Here is a 23,016-nt window from a genome sequence, read left to right as displayed (position 1 = left end):
CCGGGAAAAAAATTATTTAGTAATTAATCAATGTAATAAAATAAGATTATCATTTTCGTTTACAAATTAGTTAAATGCCAAACCAGTGAATAACACAGCGAATGCCACAACCAATTTGGCACAAGAAGTCAGAGACCTGGTTATTGTTTAGAATGTTTTCCAACTTGTCTTTAAGTTTTCTTGGGATAACCTCTAGCAGTGAGGACTCCACTTGAATAATTTTATTCATTAATTAAATAGATTCATTCAAGCTAAGCCTTGAGTTACAAGCTTTTTAGTACTTGCACGTCGTAAACACGTCTAGCTGTGTACAAGTAAATAGAAAGTTAACCTAAAACAATGGAAGTGCGACTAAAAGCTTGTTTAGTTAAATGTAATTGTTGCAGACGCTTACGGTATGAGAGAGGAGGGGATTGACCGGGGCGCGCGGGTGCAGGAGCATTAGTTCTGTCTGCTTGTACCTGTTCGTTTTCTGTAATGATTTCGCTAGACAGTGGCCTCTGGGCTAGCGATTGCACGAAGTTCTAGGTCACAGTCAATGTGTGAGACATCAAAACTAGAACGAGCTAGAGACCGGCCGTCTAACTATTTTAAATATTGTAAACATAGAGCGATAATATGCATCGCCGCCAGTTTATAGTTAAAATATGCAACAACCGATGAAAAGGAGTCAATTATGCCAATGCATATGAAACATTCAAAGGCATATAGTCCAGTCTATAGATGTAAGTAATTCCTGAATTGTAAAAGTGGATATCTCACTAACGCATTATGCTACTACAACAAACGAGGTGTCTGCAGGTACGTCTCATAGAACTATATCGGGCTGTGATAGTAGATTCACTGAAATAGTTCACACATTTAAATCACAGCGCTAAAAGTTGATCTTGTGCTATTAAAAACATAATTTCTTACTAGATGAGTAGAAAAACAATAAAAGTAGCGGCAGTACTGTAACCTCTAGATATATAGGAAATCAGTTAATGTGTAATTGAAATTGGTTGTTTATGTTTACACTTATAAATCAGAAACGAAATAAAATCATAGAGCCGCGCGGGGTAGCCGCTCGGTCTAGGGCGGCTTGCCACGGGCCACTCGGCTTCCCCCCGTCGGAGGTTCAAGTCCTCCCTCGGGAATGGGTGTGTGTGTTATCCATAGCGTAAGTTAACATTAGATTAAGTAGTGTGTAAGCTTAGGGACCGATGACCTAGGCCCTTTGGTTCCATAAGATCTTAACACATTTTTTTTTTAATCGTAGAAATTGATGTTTGTAAATAAACTATGGCAGCCAGAAGAAAACTGATAACAGCAAAACATGTCTCGGAAAATTACTGTGTGATCTGATGTATCATATACGTTCAAAGGTTAAAATTATGATGTTCAGCATTTTTTCATGTTCAGTAGCTTAACTAACTTCTCTGGCGCTTGACCGATTTTCCTGGTGAACAGCGGCATTGTGGGGTGTTTATGTTAGGACGCCGTTGGAGGTAGTCAGCCTGTGTTAGCCTGTGTTTCGAAAATGCTTTATCTGATGAGCGGTGAAATGGCTGCTAGTTGGCATGTGTAAATTATTGAGAGTCCTACTTTCGGGTTTAGAAATTTTTCGGCAACTAATGGACTCGTTGTTTTCGGATTGCGTGTGATAAAATTCGTGGAATTTATACTTTGAGATACTGTGGAACTTTAATGGTTTTCTAAAGATAAGTCACCCAATTAATTGTGGTGTTTCCAACCACCTGCAAGATCTCAAGAACCTCGGTCAGACTCTGAAATTAATTTACTGTGAGCTGTAACTTTCTGTTTTCTATGTTCTTATCTTCAATAAACTTAAAAATATATGAGTGCGTACGTGAATATTGCGTAGGAAGCCCTACTTACATTTTTGTTAAACACTTTTGTGGAATATTGGGTACATTGCGACGAATGTGAGTTGCCGGTCTAGTAGACTAAATGTAGCCAAAGTTGTAAGTCCAACCACATTTACGGTGCACCATTGAAGTGTTTGAGCTGCGTTGTGAGTGGCTAAATCTTTTCGTTCAGTAGCACGTGGTGGCTCTGAGCTAATAGCGAACATCTGAATAGTTCAGAACTTAGATTCTCGACGAGTTGATGACAGAGATGGTATTTTGTTATTTGATCTCGTCATCCTCACCACACACTCGTCCTCATACAACCCAAATCGTCGCAAGATGCATCTCTGTCTTAAAACAGTACAACTTACACAATGCAAGATGGAGAGATGTTCACTAAAGGCGATGTAAGTGACATCCCCACAGAGTTGTAGACCCTAAGACCAATTTTCGACAGCAGTAAGACTGATGAAAACTTATGCGCCTTGATTCTCTAGCATTTCCTTTGCAAACGCTCACAGTAAAGTGACCACATGGAATTGATATGTGCCAATTAAACACGTAAACTGACCCCAGAAACAAACTATTTTACGGAAATTCCTTCTGATTGCGCTCCATCCCGATCTACTTGATAAAGGTTACTTAAAAGACGCCACCCACGGTCTAGTGCATAAATTGCCATGGAGTCGGGTCAGCAGGCTAGCGGAGCGGTCTTACCCAAGCAGACTACGATGATGCCGCAAGAAGTGCCACCCGAACATCGGGGTAGTTGCCACACACTCAAGCATCGCCCGGGGAGTCATGGCCGCAATATCATTCATAGCGAAAAGATAGAAGCCACTGTTACATTGGTGACGTGACTGCCACACAGCTTTGCTCCATGGATCGGTTGTTGTTCACATGATGGAAAACGAAGCCCTCTCGAAACATTGATAGACTAAGTCCATGTAAATACTGTTTGACAAACCACACAGTATCATCGACTGCCTGCAGGCAGCTGCGAGAAAATAATTACGTCAGTCATCACCCTGAAATGGCTCATCTAACTGACGATGCTAGACGCTGCGTACTGTAAACTATGTTTGTGCTGCTGCTCCTCAGTACGGATCTGCTGGGGATGGACATGGTGCCTTTCAGCTTCTACCGCCGGAAATGCATATCCTCCTATTTCCATCTATTGTACTGTAAATTTTTTCCTTATTTTGTTACCTGAAGATATGACATTTCTGTGTCTTTATATATTCTAATTGGTTATATATATATATATATATGCATTTATGTCGATGTATAATTGGTTGGTTTTGTAAATATTATTTGTATTTTTACGCTGGGTCTGGCCTACGGAAAACTATGCTATCGAACGATTACATCGATAGCTCGTGTGGAGAACCAAAGTGTTTAGGATCTTTGGTAGTCTTAACTCTGCCGCATGGAGCGCGGGCAGAGAGAGTCTGGCTGGAGTAGGGCGGTGGAGCAGGTGTGTTGTGTGACGCTCCCGCGAGTTGCCACGCTTTCGGGGTTTGGCAGCATGTAATGGCGCTCGACTTGCTATGATAGTGTCTGACACGGTATCGCGGACGGGAAGCATTAGCTGGCGCACATCGATAGCCCGTTTCGCCTGGTGACCGTGTCGAGAAGTAGGCGCGCCAACATCCAGCTTCTGCAACAGCGACGGCCGACAATGAGTGACTGTCGCCACCTCCTCGACCGACGACTTCAAACCTTCAATCAACCAACAAGGAAGACTGAAAGCACGTAAAGTTTTAGAACAGTATGGCAGACCTCAGCTTTTCAAACTATTCCATTAGCAAAATACAGCAACTTAGCATGAACCTTTGTTGCTCATTGTCCCAATTGCGTTACGAATCAGGGTCCCTTCCTTTTCCGAAATGAACTCGAATGACGTTGAAATTCAAACGCCAGCATTAAAGTATTATCAGTCGATTTCACTGCTTTAATTTCTAAGTTCAGTTAAGGTATTCATAGCTGGCTACAATATTTAGATTACACAAGCACAAATGAAAAGTGCGAGTTTTGTTACCATATTTTAGCTTACCTGTGACTGCAGCTCAGCTTGGTACGTACTAAATTTTGCTGTTGTTAATTGTTCAGAATCATTTAATTTAAGTTCAAAGTTAAATCTCTTATTTCTAAATTGCATAGATTCAAGTAGCTTTTGAAATGATTGTTGAGGTAGCCCAAGACTAATCTTATTTTATTGAATTTCGTAGTGCTTCAGAAACAAAGTTCACTATTAATTTCAATCACTAAATTAACTTTCAATTTTCCGGTTTTATTAATTCTTTTGCTGAATTAAGTCAGCGTGTAGCGAAATTTATTACTTCTGAGAAACATTCAGTTTTCACACAACACGTGTCAACCTTCAGTTGGCACGCCTTTAGTGCTAAATATATGTGCATTAATCTTTGATTATCAGTTATTATAGTAGTTGTCCATCGGAGTGGCGACGGTAATTTTCCCCAAATCTCAAATATCTAATTAACGCCAATTAATTGTTAACGTAACGACCGCAAATTTACTTTCTTTATTAACTTTAACCCCTTTCAATTTAATTTCCACCAATTTCATTTGTACTTTTCCTTTCATTTAGATGTAACCCTTTCATCCCTCTTTACCGACAGATTAACTTCGGTGACGATTGCTTTTCCCAAATTTCCATTAGGTACACGCGGTTTAATTTTTCACTGTCAGTAAGGTCGATAAGTGAGGGGGAGGTTACAAGCTGGTTGGCCACATGGTATGTGACTTCCACTAACTGTGAGACACAAACCTTCGGTTCCATGGTTCATACCAAAGTTAGCCTAGTTGCTTTATGTGGGCAAACTTTACTACTGCTAATACGTCCTCTGCGGACACACTTTACACTACTGCTACAGTGGGGTCCACAGACTCTGAACTTTGGCACATCCCTCTTGGAGACGTTCGTCGACGTCAACAAAGTACAGGCGTCGGTCGTGGAGGCCGCCGCAGTCGCATGTCCCCTTGGTTGAATTCGTGAGTAGGCAGTTCTTGGCAACTGTTGTGTTGATGGAAAACGTTGTCGCTACAGTCTGCTCATGCTGCGAGCTGACAGTACCAGCGAGGTCTAACTGCTGAATTCAGCACGCTGGACGTACGCTAGGCCCAAGGGCCGACTCTGGTCGCTGCAAGACAACCTCTCGGTTCCTGACCTTCGCCCCGCTGCAACCACGCCCTCGGTGGACGGATGAGCACCATTCTGCCAATCACAAGAACGAATCTTCCTTCTCCAGGAGAGGTCGAGTCACCTGTAGCCCAGGCCTCTACACTTTAGTTACAGCAAGTCCTCTCTCTTGGGTAAAGGAGAGACCCTTTCTAGCTGTACTAAGAGAAACATGTAGAAATCGTAATGAAACAAGCGAACTAGTACGTTAGTTCAGATCTGAAGTTTGTCAGAGGGATCCACCTAAGACTTCAAATGGTTCAAATGGCTCTAGGCACTATGGGACTTAACATCTGAGGTCATCAGTCGCCTAGACTTAGAACTACTTAAGCGTAACTAACCTAAGGACATCACACACATCCATGCCCGAGGCGGGATTCGTACCTGCGACAGCAGCAGCAGCGCGGTTCCGGACTGAAGTGCCTAGAACCGCTAGGCCACAACGGCCAGTACCTGCGTCTTACTTCTGCAAAACCTGCCCCTCCCCCCGCCCCCCTTGTTGTGTAATATACACTATTTGTTCAAAAGCATCTGGACACCCCCGTACAGGGCTGAATGGACTACTAGTGGTCAAGAGAGGGGGACCTGTCAGTATAAAAGAAGGTGGAGAGTGTTTTTTTTCATTAGAGATGCAATAGCAAAAAAATAATTTCGTCTCTAGAGCTCAGTGACTTGTAAATGTGACTAGTAATGGGATGTCAGCTGAGTAACAAACTCATGAGCGATATTTAAACTGTTATAAGGTTCACCAAGTCGCCTGTTGCTGGTTTCATTAAGGAACAACCACAGCTAAAGCAAGACTATGCGTAAATTAATGTGCTGATGGACAGGGAATGTCGGCCATTACGGATTGTGGTGTTCAAAATTCGCATGAAGTAAGTGGAAGGAATCACTCGTGAGTTGCAAAGTGCTAAGGACTGTCCAGCATGAACAATGGCTGCGCTTACGGACTAAAAAGTATTGGAGTACCACAGTAGAGCAACTAGTCATAAGCCACACAGTTCTATAGTTAGTGCCAGCAATCCTAGAGATGGTCTAAAGAGCGATGCCACTGGAAAGCGGAGTACTGGAAAAGAGTGATCTGGAGCGATAAACCACGGAATATCCTGTGGCCATCTAATGGAGAGATTTGGATTTAACGAGTGCCGGGAAAACTTCGCCTGTCATCGCAATCTGTCATAATTACGAAATACGAACATCTTAAACTGGAAAGGATCAGATAGATAATGTTACGGGGAAAGCAAAGCAAAGACTGTGATTTACTGCCAGAACATTTAAAAAACGTAACAGGTCTACTAAAAAGACTGCTTACTCTACGCTTATCAGCCGTCTTATGGCGAATTGCTGTGCGGTGTGGGATCCACATCAGGTATGTTTGACGGGGGCTATGGAAAACGTTCAAAGAAAGGCAGCTCGTTTAGCATTATCGCTAAATAATGGAGAGAGCGCATCGGATACGATACTTGAATTGGAGTGGCACTCATTACATAAACAAAGGTGCTTATCGCTGCTACAGGATATCTTGAAATTTCTGTGACCACCCCTCTCCTGATAGTGTGATAATATTTTGTTAGGTCCCACCTACATAGGGAGAAACGATCATTGTTATAAAATAAGAGAAATCAGAGTTCATAAAGAAAGATTTAAATATTCGCTACTCCCGCGTGCTGTTCGAGAGCCGAAAAGTAAGGATATAGCTAAAATCTGCTTCGATGACCCCTCTGCCAGGCAATTCATTGTGAATTACAAAGTAATCATGTATATTTACATGTAGATGCAAATGTGTGTAGTTTAAACATTGAATTAGATATGAAATGTGAAAGAGGGGGTGGTTTAAAAAATAGTTTTGTTTTTTCTTTCTATTAGAACTCCTTCTTCGAAATCTGCTGCTGAATCGAGTTTATTTGGGTGCAATATCGTGACCTCTTGGATGGGGTAAGATAATATTCGTGACCACCTCTGTCACATTTGTAGTCCAGCAAGCTCGAAAATCGAGCGAGGTGGCGCAGTGGTTAGCACACTGGACTCGGGAGGGCGACGGTTCTAACACCCATCCGGCCATCCTGATTTAGGTTTTCCGTGATTTCCCTGAATCGCTTCAGGCAAATGCTGGAATGGTTTGTTTGAAAGGACACGATGACTTCCTTCCCCATCCCTCTCCCATCCAATGGGACCGATGACCTCGCTGTCTGGTCCCTCCCCCCGAACCAACCAACCACTTCCATGAACATTTATAAGGGTTCAAAGAATTGAACTAGCCCAGTAGTCCAAGTCGTTTTGATTTCTGATCATGCAGTGCATAACTAGGATGAAAAAGATTTACTTCACGACAGGCGTGTGTGGGAACTGAAGGCTAACATTGAGACAGCTCGAGGTTTATGAGTGTTCTATGCTGATTCGTAATCACTTATTCTCTCTCTTGATTTCGAGAGTATGTTAGTACTTCGGTATGTCAGTACTTTCCAGCATCTTATTAAATGGATCATTGACTGAGGAGGTGCGATTCGAACAGCGTGAGATACCAAAACAGAAATAAGATATTTATTAATATAAGATTGACAATCGACCCCTCTATACATTTACAATATACTAGGCGCGTTCAAGAAGTAATGCCATTTATTTTTCTCGGCCAATTTCGGTTGAATAATTTGGGAATTTGTTGTGGGACATTTTCAGAAATTTCTGCTTCAGCCCCTATAATTTCATGAATAGGTAGCGGCGCTATAAGGCGCTATACGTAGCCATCGAAATGGGTCTGTATCTGACATGCGTTCCAAGCAGAGAGCTATCACTGAGTTTCTTTTGGTACAAAACCAGAGCATCACAGATATTCAAAGGCACTTTTTGAATGTTTGTGGAGACCTTTCAGCGAAAAAGAAAAAAAGCACGGTGAGTCAATGTATGAGGCGTCCTGCCAGCTACGTTGAATCAGTATTCTGTAAAATATTAGGCCCGAAACAGTACAAAGATAAAAATGTCTGCAGTGGGATGAGAGGGAGGGAGGGCTATCCGGCGCTTTTGTGTGAAAGAACACGAGACTCACAGCCGACAGGTTGGTGCCAAGTTAACTGCCTTGTCGTGGCTGTGATAAGAAATAGTAGCTGCACCTACCATTAGATAACATCGGTAAAGTATACAGTTGGAGAAAAGAAAGCGCTGCTTGTATTTGAAGAACGCATGGTTGACTAACATGAGGCATGGCAATCGGTGGGATTCAGGAGTTACTCGTTTCTCATCTCTAGCAGTACAAACCCGAGTATTGAAGGAATATTGGCTCTGAGCGCCATGGGACTTAACTTCTGAGGTCATCAGTCCCCTAGAACTTAGAACTACTTAAACCTAACTAACCTAAGGACATCACACACATCCATGCAGGAGGCAGGATTCGAACCTGCGACCGTAGCGGTTACGCGGTTGCAGACTGTAGCGCCTAGAACCGCTCGACCACCCTGGCCGGCGAGAAATATTGCTGCAATATTAGAATGGACGTGACTGATCAGCACTTGGAAGAATCAGTCCCGTAGATGCTCAGAATCATGCACTTCAATCGAGAGGAGAATTTCGATTCTGGCCTCTTAAGGTGAGCAACTTTCAGTGTAGACCAGATGGCTTAGAATATTCTGCCACTTCAGCCTTCGCTCGCAGGCACCGGTAACGCTATGTACGGTGAGCCACTGCAGCGTTCGCAGACCAGGAGATAAGATGTACGTGGAATTTTCACATTTACATTATTGCTTTTACGTTATTCCCGTGCCTCAGAAGAATCTCCGCGACGGTATTCGAAATTAGTATTTCCGTACAAGAATCTTTGGTTTTTCTGACGGTGGTTCTCATAAAATCTGATGAACGTTTTATTACAAATCGCTTATTATGCAAACAATTAAAGCACAAAAAGGTCATCGACGTACAGCTTTAATTTAACGGGTTCCGCAGACTCATAGTTCGCGACTGTGAATCATCATACACCTTGTGATCACAAACAATGGTGTGCAAAACTAAGGACGAAAGTACCTTTGGCTTGGTGTGTTACAGCCCAGTAACAATGGTCGGTGATATTTGAATCACACATAGAAAAAACTGCTGAAGTGCAGTGCAGAAGGTAAATGAGACGAAAACGCAGTCGCACAGTGATGACATATTTATTCAATGATAATAATTACGCTGGAGTTACCGTAATTTATAAAGATACAATGGACACAACAAAAGGCGGTGTGTAATGCGTCCGTTCGGGTTGTGTGGGAATGTGCATGTGGTATGGATGACGAAATAGAATACCATCTTCCTCATCAACTACCTGAAAACTAATTTTCTAATCTGTTCACAAGTTCTGTATCAACTGCAAGCCCTCACGTGCTATTGCACGGAAAGATTTACTCACATATTACACAGGTCAATTACTTCAGTGGGCTCACTCAAATGTGGTTGGACTTACAAGTTTGGCTACGTTTCGTCAATGGGGCACTAACTCACATTTGTCGCTATGTACCCAATTTTCCACTAAAATATTTAATATAAATGCAGGTACAATTTCATAAGCAAAAATCACCTTATACATGCAGCTTCTGTCACACGCAACACGAAAAGTAACCAGTTCATTAGATGCCGAAAAATATCTACGACCGGAAGTAGAAACTCGGAATGATTCACACACGCGAACTATCTGCTATTTCACCTCCTAGCGTGGGCGGTCAGATTGTCTTACAACCTGACCGCCTCCAATGGCGTCAAAACTTTGCCACCCCTCCAAATGACCGATGTTAACGCTCCACTAAAGTCAGTTAAACTACTGAACGTGAAATTACAGAAATTGTTATTTTTAACCTTTTTCACACATATGATACACCAAATCACACAGAAATTTTCCGATAAATATTCAACTGTTATCAGTTTTCTTTTACCTGCCATAGTTTATTTACAAATAATAATTTCTATGGTTTTCCTCCACTTTTGCATATATAAGTGTAAATATTAACAAACAATATAAATTATGCATTAAATAATTTCCTGTATATCTATAGTTTACAGTACTGCCGCTACTTTATTGTTTCTATACTTATTTACTAAGAAAGGTGAGTTTAAGCATGCGAAATCCATTTTTCGGCCTTTCATTCAAATATGTAAATAATTTCAGTAAGTCTACAACCACAGTCCGATACATTCCTATCAGATGTATGCGCAGACACCTCGTTTGTTGCAATGGATAAACCGGGACAAAAGTTAGTACACGATTTATAGAACAAACGACAATAAGCAACAGTAACCCATTAACTTTTGCTGCACACTTAAAAGACACCAACCAAATAATATCTAATATAGATCGATCACTTCAAATATTACATAAGTTACAGAAGGGAAAAATCATGGACGTAATGGAAGAAACTGAAATTTACCTCCGTCTAAAATATCAGTCAGACAGAGTTTTAAATAAGCAAATATACCTGCGAAATAGGAAATACCTCGGCAACTTTTTACCAGTTCTACAACGAAGCATTACCGAACCATAAAACGTAAAATTTTCTCAATACTCATTAATAAATATGACTGTAATGTGAATCGTCACGCAACCATAACGCAGTCTTAAGTCGACACTCATAGTTTTCGACACTGTTTGATTAGAGTACAGGGATAGAATTCTTATATAAGACCTTTACCAACTGTTCAAAAATGACGTGCTCCAACAACAAAATAACGAATATTTTGAAGTTATTTTAAAGATATTGCGTGTAGTTATATTCATACCAATAATCTACAATAATTAAATACACTACTGGCCATTAAAATTACTACACCAAGAAGAAATGCAGATGATAAACGGGTATTCCTTGGACAAATACATTATACTAGAACTGATGTGTGATTACATTTTCACGTAATTTGAGTGCATAGATTCTGAGAAATCAGTACCCAGAACAACCACCTCTGGCCGTAATAACGGCCTTGATATGCCTGGGCATTGAGTCAAACAGAGCTTGGATGGCGTGTACAGGTACAGCTGCCCATGCAGCTTCAACACGATACCACAGTTCATCAAGAGTAGTGACTGGCGTATTGTGACGAGCCAATTGCTCGGCCACCATTGACCAGACGTTTCCAATTGGTGAGAGACCTGGAGAATGTGCTAGCCAGGGCAACAATCGAACATTTTCTGTATCCAGAAAGGCCCGCACGGAATCTGCAACATGCGGTCGTGCATTATCCTTCTGAATGTAGGGTTTCGTAGGGATCGAATGAAGGGTAGAGCCACGGGTCGTAACACACCTGAAATTTAACGTCCTCTGTTCAAAGTGCCGTCAATGCGAACAAGAGGTGACTGCGACGTGTAACCAATGGCACCCCGTACCATCACGCCGGGTGATACGCCAGTATGGCGATGACGAATACACGCTTCCAATGTGCGTTCACCGCGATGTCGCCAAACACGGATGTGCCCATCATGATGCTGTAAACAGAACCTAGAGTCATCCGAAAAAATGACGTTCTGCCATTCGTGCACCCACGTTCGTCGATGAGTACAGCATCGCAGGCGCTCCTGTCTGTGATGCACCGTCAAGTGTAACCGCAGCCATGGTCTCCGAGGTGATGGTCCATGCTGCTGCAAACGTTGTCGAACTGTTCGTGCAGATGGTTGCTGTCTTGTAAACGTCCCCATCTGTTGACTCATGAATCGAGACGTGGCTGCACGATCCGTCACAGTATTGCGGATAAGATGCCTGTCATGTCGACTGCTAGTGATACGAGGCCGTTGGGATCCAGCACGGTGTTCCGTATTACCCTCCTGAACCCACCGATTCCATATTCTGCTAACAGTCATTGGATCTCGACCAATGCGAGCAGCAATGTCGCAATAAGATAAACTGCAATCACGATAGGATACAATCCGGCCTTTATCAAACGTCGGAAACGTGATGGTACGCATTTCTCCTCCTTACACGAGGAATCACAACAACGTTTCACCAGGCAACGCCGATCAACTGCTGTTTGTGTATGAGAGATCGGTTGGAAACTTTTCTCGTGTCAGCACGTTGCAGGTGTCGCCACCCGCGCCAACCTTGTGTGAATGCTCCGAAAATCTAATGATTTGCATATTACAGCATCTTCTTCCTGTCGGTTAAATTTCGCGTCTGCAGCACGTCATATTCGTGGTGTAGCAATTTTAATGGCCAGTAGTGTATAACTGAGAAATAAAGCATTTTCAGGTTAATTAATAAATTACCTGTAAAATGATTATAATCTTCCCAGTGTTAAGTACGTTAAAACACTGACCTTATATGTAAGAGCTTTGCAACAACTGCTCAATAGTAACGTGCCCCTAATATAGTGTAAAATATCTCGAATCTATTTTATGAGCATAACATGGAGTTATAAGAGCAGTGACATACATGGCATAATTTACTACTAAAAATCATCCATAAAGGAAGTTACAATGTGCCTCGTATGTCTACAGATATGACTTGTTCCTGAATCAGAATCACATTTGGCACTAATGTAGCCAATGTATGTACAATGCTTCCTGAGGCGTAGCGCCGTATACCGATCTCGCCTTGGAGGCGGTTAAGTGGGAGATGTGTATCAGAGCTGGACAGTGACAGATGGTGACGCGAGACTGGGCGCGCACATAGTTTATGTATCAGCCGACAGATGACAGTATTGGATAGGGGACTGTGATTTAGTTTCGATTGTGCCCACTAGAGTGCACTGAGGTAATAGAATGTTTTTCATAAACTGTCCTAGCATTTTCATAAAGTGTTATTATGTCTTCTTGTGTATGTAAAATGTTATAAATGTGTTTAAGCAATATGAATGATGCGTGAGTGTGATTTAAGGTTAATATGAAGATAATAGTTTAACGTGTTATGTAGTATGATTTATTGTGGGAACATTCCGAAGAAGTATGGATGTGGACAAAGGGGATTTTGTGTAATAGATTTGTAATGTAACTTTATGGTAACGGGAACGTTAATTCAAGTATAAATAACAATAGTAAATGACTTTATGCGTAAACAAAACTTTAGCATATTAGATAATTACGTCGGCAAAAAGTGCAGTCGTTGGGTTCACTGTTTTGGGATGGGAGAACGTTGTTTTGCTATTGGCTGTAAACTAACCAATGGTAAAGCAATATTACTCTTGCACCTTTCTCTTCTGGTAGAGAAGACTGAGAGTATTCTAGAGAGGAATCGGAGCCTAGCCATGAGACAGTTCCGGCGTGTGTAGTAGTAGTTCCGATGGAAATAATAAGTTGCCGGATCTAGCAATGTTTCATACATCAAAAGTGTTGTAAAGTGACGGCAAAATTATTCCGATAGGTGTGTAGAAATTTGGGAATTTTTAAGTGGATTTTGTAACGAGAAAAGACATTAATTCCGCGTGGCGTATTGAGCAGGTTGGTCGCTAAAAACTGTGACTGTATTAGGTATCGACAGACTTAACATTTGGCGAGCATTCTCAATCATAAACAATCCGTATTTTTTGTAGCTATTACGTTTTCTGGAGATGCAACACCATTAATACGAAGACAGTGACTTGTTCTCAAAAGAAAAGTTACTATTGATGACACTGCAGTTTTCCCCAGGAATAAATGATGACTAACTAAAAACCTCAGCTGCCGACAGGTGTTGTTGATATATCTCGATGTGGACAGCTGAAAATGTGTGCCCCGACCGGGACTCGAACCCGGGATCTCCTGCATACATGGCAGACGACCTACCATTTTTTTTTTCTTTTTGCATTTTGTTCGTTGTTGATCGTTGTGTTTGGTCGTTGCGGACGTCGCAAGACATCCTGTTCAAGTTCAGTGGTTGATCATTCCACTCAGTTTTTTTTTTTTTTTTTATTACAAAGGCCAACCGGCTCTCTGACCGAACACGCTGAGCTACCGTGCCGGCATCCATCTGAGCCACCGAGGACACAGATGAATATTGCGACTGCAGGGACTTATCCCTTGCACGCTTCCCGTGAGACTGACTTTCCCAACTGTCCACAATTCTACATATGTATTGTACCTTATAGACATGTGCCCACCCACTCATTACTCGCGCACGCCTTGGCGATTCCCGTAAGAGCTTGGGCAACCTGTGCGCATTCGCACAGACGAAGGTCAATGGCTGGATAGCCTTTATCTATATATACGAAGACAGTAACTTGTTCTCCAAAGAACAGTTACTGTTGATGACCGTGCAGCTTTTCCCTGGAATAAATGATGACAAACAAATGTCTATAAGGTACAATGCATATGTAGGGAAAAGTCCCTGCAGTCGCGCTACTCATCTGTTTCCTCGGTGGCTCAGATGGATAGAGCGTCTGCCATGTAAGCAGGAGATCCCGGGTTCGAGTCCCGGTTGGGGCAGACATTTTCAGCTGTCCACATCGAGGTATATCAACAACACCTGTCGGCAGCTGAGATTTCCGGTTAGTCATCATTTACTACACCATTAACTTGCTAACGTGAGTGAAAGGGATGGCGAATGACTGTGTTAAGACTAGCATGGGCTTGGCAGTGATACTTGTTCACCTAAGTTTCAGAATATATTAATTAAGGACAAAATTTCCAACATTTCATTTCGTGTGAAAACTTTCTCCCGAAACGTAGATTAGTGACTTTAATTGCAGCCTGGTTCACGTCGAAGTACAGTAGGTTTCGCTCGGTTTCTCTACTGATGATCTGCTGAGACAATGTTCACAGGTAGGTGCAGGTTCGTAGCAAAGGGACGGAAGGAACCGCGCCGCCGCATTCCGTTTTAGATACTTGTATATAGACTAAGGCCGATATTGTAAAATCGTACATTTAACAAAGAGAATGACAGGCGAAGGCACCACGAAATTCTTCAAAAAAGTCGAGGAATTATTTGTAACATTTAATTTACAGTACTTATAAACTAATACGGATATCTAAGGCGTGTCTTCACACTCGCAATCGCCCATCTTTTCCGCTTCACTTGAGCCTACTCGATCTTCAGTGACATATATGGTTCAATATTTACTAAATTTTGAGTGAGCTTCAATTTTGCACTGGACGCAATAAACGGCCATGAGAAAAGAGCAGCAGTTTTGCTCCCAATGGAAGGGTTTCCCCGGTCATGAGGGCAACGTTTGAGGTCGGTGGAAGCCCAGAGATAACTCAGTCTGTGGAGCATAGTGTGAAACTGGCCTTCCATGTGCTCCCTTCAAGTTAATTTCAGCTGTCAACAAGAATAAGACCCGATTTCAGCCGCCGCCTGTGCTTTTGCGGTCGCCTGTCTGTGAATTAATAAAGTGTCTGTCCCCTTTGCAATGGGCTGTCGTGTTAAAGTAACCACCACGGATAGGAATGCATGCTTCGCAGTGTTTTCCCGTGCTGGCCACTAGGTTGGCAAAGAGTTCTTTTCTTAGGACGTTCCATAGACATACCTGAGCGGTAGACAAGCGCTGAATTTTCGGGTTCATGGGGATGTGTTTCAATACTTTTACTTTCCGCAAAGAACACGTCTTCGATGGGATTTAAGTCGGTGGAACGGGAAGACCTTTCCATTTTCCGAGAATCCTCTCGTTCCTGGAGTTCCTCCACATATGGCTGGTGTATGCGGTCGCGCATTTTTATCAATAACAATTAAGTCAGAGCCGAATGCCTTCCTGAAAAGAGTACATTGTCACAACCACAATGACCAGTGAGTGGGCCGTGTTCAAGGATTTGGAGGTTAGTACGCCCAGGCAATATTACGTTTCCCAACACAATAACACCAGGACTACCGAAAGGATCATGCAGGACAATGTTCCTGGGTGCACCTCGTGCTTCCCACCTCTTGGCAAATGAGGACACGTGCAGAGTCACTACTCAGAATAAATCCGCTCTCATCAGAGAACAACACCTGATCACACCACTCGGCGGTCCAGTCCCTAGGCTCTTGACACCATCGCAAACGGTGTCACTAATGTGCGGTTGTCAACAGAAATCAACGTACCGGTCGTCGGGCTTTGCCGCTGTGGAGCGTCAGATTCCATGTCTAGTAGTCCTGTTAAATGTCGTTGCAATTGCGCGCGCTGTTTGACGTGGGTCCCTTCTTGCTTTTACAGAATACAGTGGTCATCTGCTGCTTTAGTTGGCCGTGGTCGACCAACTTCTCTACCTCACGCAGCAATGCATACGTTTCGGGAAGTCCCAATGCAAGTGAAACAGTTCTGAGAGTAAAGCCAAATTCTTGGCGTACACTCACCACATGGTGAATTATTTCAAATCTTGTCTCTGGCCCACGTTGTAACGAAGAACACCACCACAGCTCACTGCAAGAGCTCGCTGATTTACACCCACTTTCTCTTCCCTATCCTTCAACTGACTCGTGCAGTGGTGTCACGCCAAGTCCAAATTTCTGTACACTATGCATGACTTGGAGATTTCTGGCAACAACTCCTCGCACCTCTGTTCGTTTCCAGAGGAGTAGAATGTGGTCGTAACTGCATAATTTGAAACAACATGGTTGTCAGCTTTAATGATTTGCCGTATGTTAGAACGACAGACGTAACATTTTTTATAATTCTCACCTTTTCTTTGATTATTTTCTTCGTATTCTGTAAAAGTTCAAATGTAGTGGACATCTGCCATTTTACCAAAATACTTTTTGTTGCCTCGTTATTGAGTTGCCAATGTATTTTGGCGCCTGTTAATGGAGAGCACAACAATACTCTGTAGTTTACAATACTTGGCACCTGTTAGTTCATAGCAGAATAATGCACTGTAAGATCTGCATTAACCTTTATAAATTCTCCTGTTTAAAAGCAAATGGAACACTACGATTTACTCAGATGAAGATGAAGGCGTCCTTGAAGGAAAAAGAGAATCAAATCCCCAAAGGTGTCAGAGAAGTATAATAAAGCAAGCAAGATTGAGACGAACATCTTAATAGGATTTACTCTGAAAAGAACGTAGATGCCATAATAATTGGTGGAAAATACGGGTAATTCCATAATTTTTAGTGCTTTTGTGCCTTAAGTTAAATCAATTCTACAAGAGTGCAGCTGTCTCCCAGAAACTTCATTTATATAGAGTAATGTGAGAATTCACTTTAGCAGAAGTTTACTTCAACACTTAATTCACAATTTCTACAAACCTGGCTGTGTTGTGGGACTGCCAGTCATCTATGGTCTTAAGAGGCACCCACATGCCTTGCTCATACTGTGGCATCAAGCAGTCAGGCATGCAAGATGAGTGGTCTGCCAAGCGAGTGGATTTATTCATATTTCTCAATGACTCATTATGAGCTCTAGTACCCACAATTAAGCTACAAATTATTCTCCTGTTTGAATATTACGCAACGGAAACGGATAACGTACATCTGACTATTAAAAATTTACACAACTCGGATTGTTCACTACGCTCGGGCAATACCACATTTTCTTTCTTACCCAACGGCTTTGACCAACACGTGGCCATCGCACTGAATATGAATGGCACACGCATTATAAATTCTGGGTATCATGACTACACACTACTCGAAGAACAAGGCCACCAATCTTGTTCTTTTCACTATCCTTTTTATTCCGATAAATTATATTATGATTCAAAGATTAAACACACCATTACATTTTATACAACAATTACACATGAGAAACTCTGCCCAGTGGGCATAGCTTTACATTGGTGATTCTCTATCTTATGGTCTCGTAATTATTTAACGCTCAGTTCACTTTCTGGATAGGATGGTGGATCTTTTGCTATATCTCACACTTCGACTCTCACACCAATCATCACGAAAACTTCCTCCAGACCGAGCGGTACAAAAAGGAACATGCATGACCCACTGCCTCTGAACCTACCTTGCTACTCTCCCATGCAAACCACACATACTTAAATTACATGAAATACATCGCACTGGCAACATACATCACAAAGAATAGTCACAACGTTAGAATCACTTCACTTTCAGCTTTCCCACTTCAATTAGTATTCATCCCAGTTTTACATGGCACTGCCCCACTTCGTAACTTTTCTTTCCTACTACGAACTCTGGAGTATATGTGCACGTCTTCATGTGCAATGCAAGCCACGTGGCGTTGCTGGATAGACAGCTGATTCACCTTGCTTCTCTCTCAGAGTATTAGAGTTTGAATCCAGCGTCACACGGAAACAAAACACGCAAAGTAATATGAAGAACATATTCATCACACACGCGAGTCCTCAACTGATACCATGGACGAGTACTTCTCTTTATCCTTTGTCTCATACACAGATTGAGACTCACACAGTACTCACCACGTGGAAGTACTCGTCTCTAATTTTAAGACCTACATACGCCATTTCTTAAATATTTCCAACTTATAGTACACACGCCAGTAATTCAGCTTAACTTACGCACTCGGAAGTATTTCAACTTATTGCAACACGTGGTTCCACTGTGACCGTCGGTCACTTCCGAAGATTACTACGATCCCCTTAATATTACCTGCCTGACACTTAATTTCGAACGAGGTGGCGCAGTGGTTAGCACACTGGACTCGCTTTCGGGAGGACGACGGTTCAATCCTGCGTCCAGCCATCCTGATTTAGGTTTTCCGTGATTTCCCTAAATCACTCCAGGCAAATGCCGGGATGGTTCCTTTGAAAGGGCACGGCCGACTTCCTTGCTCATCCTTCCCTAATGCGATGAGACTGATGACCTCGCAGTTTGGTCTCTTCCCCCAAAACAACCAACCAACCAACCAACCTACACTTAATTCTCCCCACAAAAGTTCCTGATATAGAGAAATTATTATTCCAAACTACTCTTAAGTATTCCACATGCATACCATTCTCTCCACTCTTTTGTCTTTACAGAGCACATTTAAGACAGGTCTTACCAACACAAGATCCAGCGCCAGAGTGCTGAAACATGGCCATTCTTCAGGTCATCTCGCACCTCTGCCTAAGTGGGGGAGCACCTTGCTACCATATTGGTCAGCCACATTTCAGGCGCTCAAAGCTTAGGTAAATTTCATCTCTTTGGTTCCACCAAAGGTGACCAAAGGACCGTCTCAAAGATGATCATATATTGCATATTCACTATCTGCGGTTAGCAGACGACCATACATTCATTCATTTCGCAGATCTCACCAAATTGGATATAGGGATTTATTTTGTGGGAGTGCACATGTGATCAATTAAATAAATAAAGTCCTTCTTTCCTCCACTGGTATCGGGCTTCGGCGTATTAAGTGAAATTGAGTTATTATTACTAAAGTATGTTGTTCTGACAAGAATAATGAAGAATGTGGTACCTATTTTCAATGTCGGGCGGTACTGTACCCTTTGAGTCTGATCAATAATACCTTTAACCTTGATCTAAACCAGCGTGTTAAATTACCTATAAATGTATGCTATCCTTCTACTGAAGTGCCTATCAAGGAGAAACACAGGGAGGATTTTAAAAAAATCATTCGGTATGTGGGAGACAACTGCAGCGAATTTTAGGTGACCATTCTGAGGAACACTTTGGTGGAAAAAATTAACGAGTTAGAGAACTAATTATAGATGCCTTTCTTCTTAATTCCTTTTCCAAGCATAAAAATTTTTTGGAGCCATGTGGAAGCACTATGAAGCCAATAAAACAATTATTTTTTAAGTCAAATGTTTGTAATTTTTCCCAAATATTTTAAAAGGGCGCAAGTGTGGAGTTTTTGAAATGTAATAACATTATCTTTCTGCTCAATGTAAGAGATTTCAGATCAACCATACAAATGAAGAGTGATAGTACTGTGTTCCGGATGGATAAATCGCAGACAACTCATGGACATTTGCCCTTCTAACAGATGAATATTCTTTTAAGTTACTGTCTTTGTAAATGTGTGTCTTGCTGAAAAGACACTTTCTATGTTCAGTAAGAAAGCTGCTATTTATTTCCAGAGTTGCTAGTTTCGGACTTTGCACATTTTCACAAGCTACCTATCAGAGAATAAAATATGTTATGAATGGAATGCTGTACGTTGATAATAAAGCTGTCACTGATAATGTGGTAACTTATTTTGTGTGTAGGATGAATTGGTGTGGGTGGCTCTATTTACGTCATCATACTTAAATATATACCAGATTTGCGGTAAAAGAGGTCGCAGTTGCAGTTACACATTACTGCATAATGTGAATGTAAGGGCAAAAATATATTTTTCTTCATTATCCAGCACGATGTGATCCTCGTGACAACGGTATTTTACGTAAATGGAGAATTTGATCTGCAAGACGCGACGAACTGAAAATTTTAATCTCACTATAAACTATGAACGTTTAAAATTGTTTCTATCAATATACTGGTCACATTCAGTAAACATTAACTTCTAAAATAAACAACTACGGCAGAGAATACTGCTTAGTTTGTCATATTTGTTAACCAACATTTCCTTTCATCGTAAGTTTATGACATATAGTGTACTTACTAAAGGATTGTTGTTGATGCCACGTATTACAACTGCTTTAGTTCTTGGAGAAAATCAAAAGAGTTAGCGGAGCTCTTAGAAATCATTCTATGTGTGCCTACTGCTAGCCTTCCAATTGAGTCGGGCATCGTGTGCCCAACACATAAAATGTTCGATATTAGACATAATGATGGTTGTGTATAATGTGTTGTGTAGTGTTGTGTTCTGTTGTGTAGTGTTTGTGTGTGTTTATTGGTATTCATAATGAAGATGGTAGGAGAAAAAGTGAAAAATACCCGGTGCTGTGACACATCCTCCTTCTTTCGAACAACTGCTATGTCTAACGTTCCTCTTTCACGGGAGGACTAACGTTACCAGTGTAACGCCACCATACTTCCTTTGTATGGAGACGCTTGGAAACTATTTCAGGGAAAAGGAACAAAATTTAATTTCATTTAATTACCATTGGGGGGGGGGATGGAGGTGGGAGGAAACAAATAGCAGATTTAGCATTACACATGACAAATTGTCTTTTCAGGAAGAATCTGAAGATAAGAAACATTGCGCTACCACAATTCCATGGTTTTTCCGATTTCAGAATGTTTAAATTTATTCCAATACCTGAATCCCAATCGGGAACATTAGAGTTAAGCGCCAGCGTACAAACGTACTGCAAAGGGTAAATTGTACTGGTAGCCGCCCTTGTGATAACTGCTCCAGTAAATCCTGTAACGATTCTTTATGAAAGGCGGAACATTTCACGCAACTGCATAAAACATTCACGGTTCGTTTTTCGTTTTTCGAACAGCAGTTTCCAGCACGCTATTGTATTCCAAAATGGACATGTCTGAACAAAAGAAGAAAAATCACATCTAGTGCCTGCCGAAACAGTGCAGCACACAAAGCAGCGGAAATCTTTTTGTAGTGTTACGGAGTGCTGGAACCAGAATTACAAAACAGAAACGGAAAAGTTACTTTGGAAACGGGTCGCTCGTACGACAACACTACGCTAACTTCTTCCAGTGACATTAACATCCAGGTGAAGGCATTCTATAGCGCAGTGTGTTTCCCAAAGTTGGAAATGCACAATTTAGAAACATTTGTTTCTATACCCTTGATATGGTAATATCCGAGTCACAAGGAATGGTAGCTTTTCAGTCGGTAACCACAATGCGAGAGGTAATGTCTTCCATTTTATGAAAAAACTCCCATTGTTTTAAAACATGTATTGTGCATGATATTGTAAATCACATTAGTAAGGAAACAAATAAAATACGTTTTCAAGATATTTTGGGAAACGTGTGTATAATATAGCTACTTAAATAAAATCAGGAATAAAATTACGCAAGAATTCATCCTGTAATTGCATTTACGATAGTGGATGTAGGTCACTTTGATTGATGATAAGTTACACTTTAATCCATTGCTAATGCCGTGAATCAAGCGGACATCTCTGTGTTAAAGATTTTTTATTCTTTTGTGGCCATAAAAATGTGACCAATCCACAATTCCCATGCCGGCCGAAGTGGCCGTGAGGTTAAAGGCGCTGCAGTCTGGAACCGCAAGACCGCTACGGTCGCAGGTTCGAATCCTGCCTCGGGCATTGATGTTTGTGATGTCCTTAGGTTAGTTAGGTTTAACTAGTTCTAAGTTCTAGGGGACTAATGACCTCAGCAGTTGAGTCCCATAGCGCTGAGAGCCATTTGAACCACAACTCCCATGAGGTATCGCTGCGACTCAGGAGTGGATAGCAACAATATGAAGCGTGTTTTTAATTGAAGTACAGCACGCGGCGGCGGTCAGGTTACCAAAATCTATTATGAACGAGTACATGACACTTTCGCTAAGATCCTCATTAAGTGGGTGTAGTGTATAGAGGAACACGGGTGATACTTTGTACAAGTATCAAATAAGAACAATAAGAATGGGAGACCAATAACGGAGTTATTGGATTAAAATGGGTGTAAGACGGATGTGGTCTTGCATTCCAACTGTTCATTATCTATATTGAAGAAGCAATCACTGAAGTAAAACGTGATTTGAGGTGTTGGGATAATAATTCAGGTTGAAAGGATATCAATGGTATACGTCACTGATGTTGCTATTCTTGGTGAAAGTGAAGAAGAGTTACAGGATCTGTTGCGAGGAATGAACAGTCCAATGAATACGAAATACGAATTGACAGAGATCCGAAGAGAAACAAAAATAATGGAGAGTAGCAGAAATTAGCTTAACGACAAGCTTAACTTCAACTTTGGTGGTCAAGAACTAGATGACCTTAAAGAATTCTAGTGCCTTGAAAGCAAAACCAAACATGAGACCTGAGTATCTCCAGGCGTACACGGTGTTTGGCCTCATGGCAGCAAACACCTGAACGACTTTTTATAACGCCTGAATTCAGTCCCGCCGAATATCTGTTTCAACTTGGAGATGGAAAAAGACAGCTGCCTTCCTTTCCTTGATGGACGTCCTGCTTATAGGAATCCAACTCACAATGTCTTGTACTTATAGACTGATAGTTATCACCATCCGGTTCGGAGTGAAGGCATACATTTTACCTTGGTTCACAGTACCCACGTCACATCGGACCCGACAGTTGGTCAGCTGAGTTTG

The 23,016-nt window shown here is 41.7% G+C and overlaps 1 non-coding gene across 1 annotated transcript; it reads left to right on the top strand.

Moving 5' to 3' along the window:
- Positions 1-14,324: 14,324 nt before the first annotated feature.
- Positions 14,325-14,398, top strand: Trnat-ugu. The gene has a single exon. It is a non-coding gene; the product is annotated as a tRNA-Thr (tRNA).
- Positions 14,399-23,016: the final 8,618 nt, after the last annotated feature.

The sequence above is a fragment of the Schistocerca piceifrons genome, chromosome 3, assembly GCF_021461385.2.
Source record: "Schistocerca piceifrons isolate TAMUIC-IGC-003096 chromosome 3, iqSchPice1.1, whole genome shotgun sequence".
Lineage (NCBI taxonomy): Eukaryota > Metazoa > Arthropoda > Insecta > Orthoptera > Acrididae > Schistocerca > Schistocerca piceifrons.
Note: the sequence above shows the minus strand (reverse complement) of the source record. Positions and strands in the feature narration are given on the sequence as shown.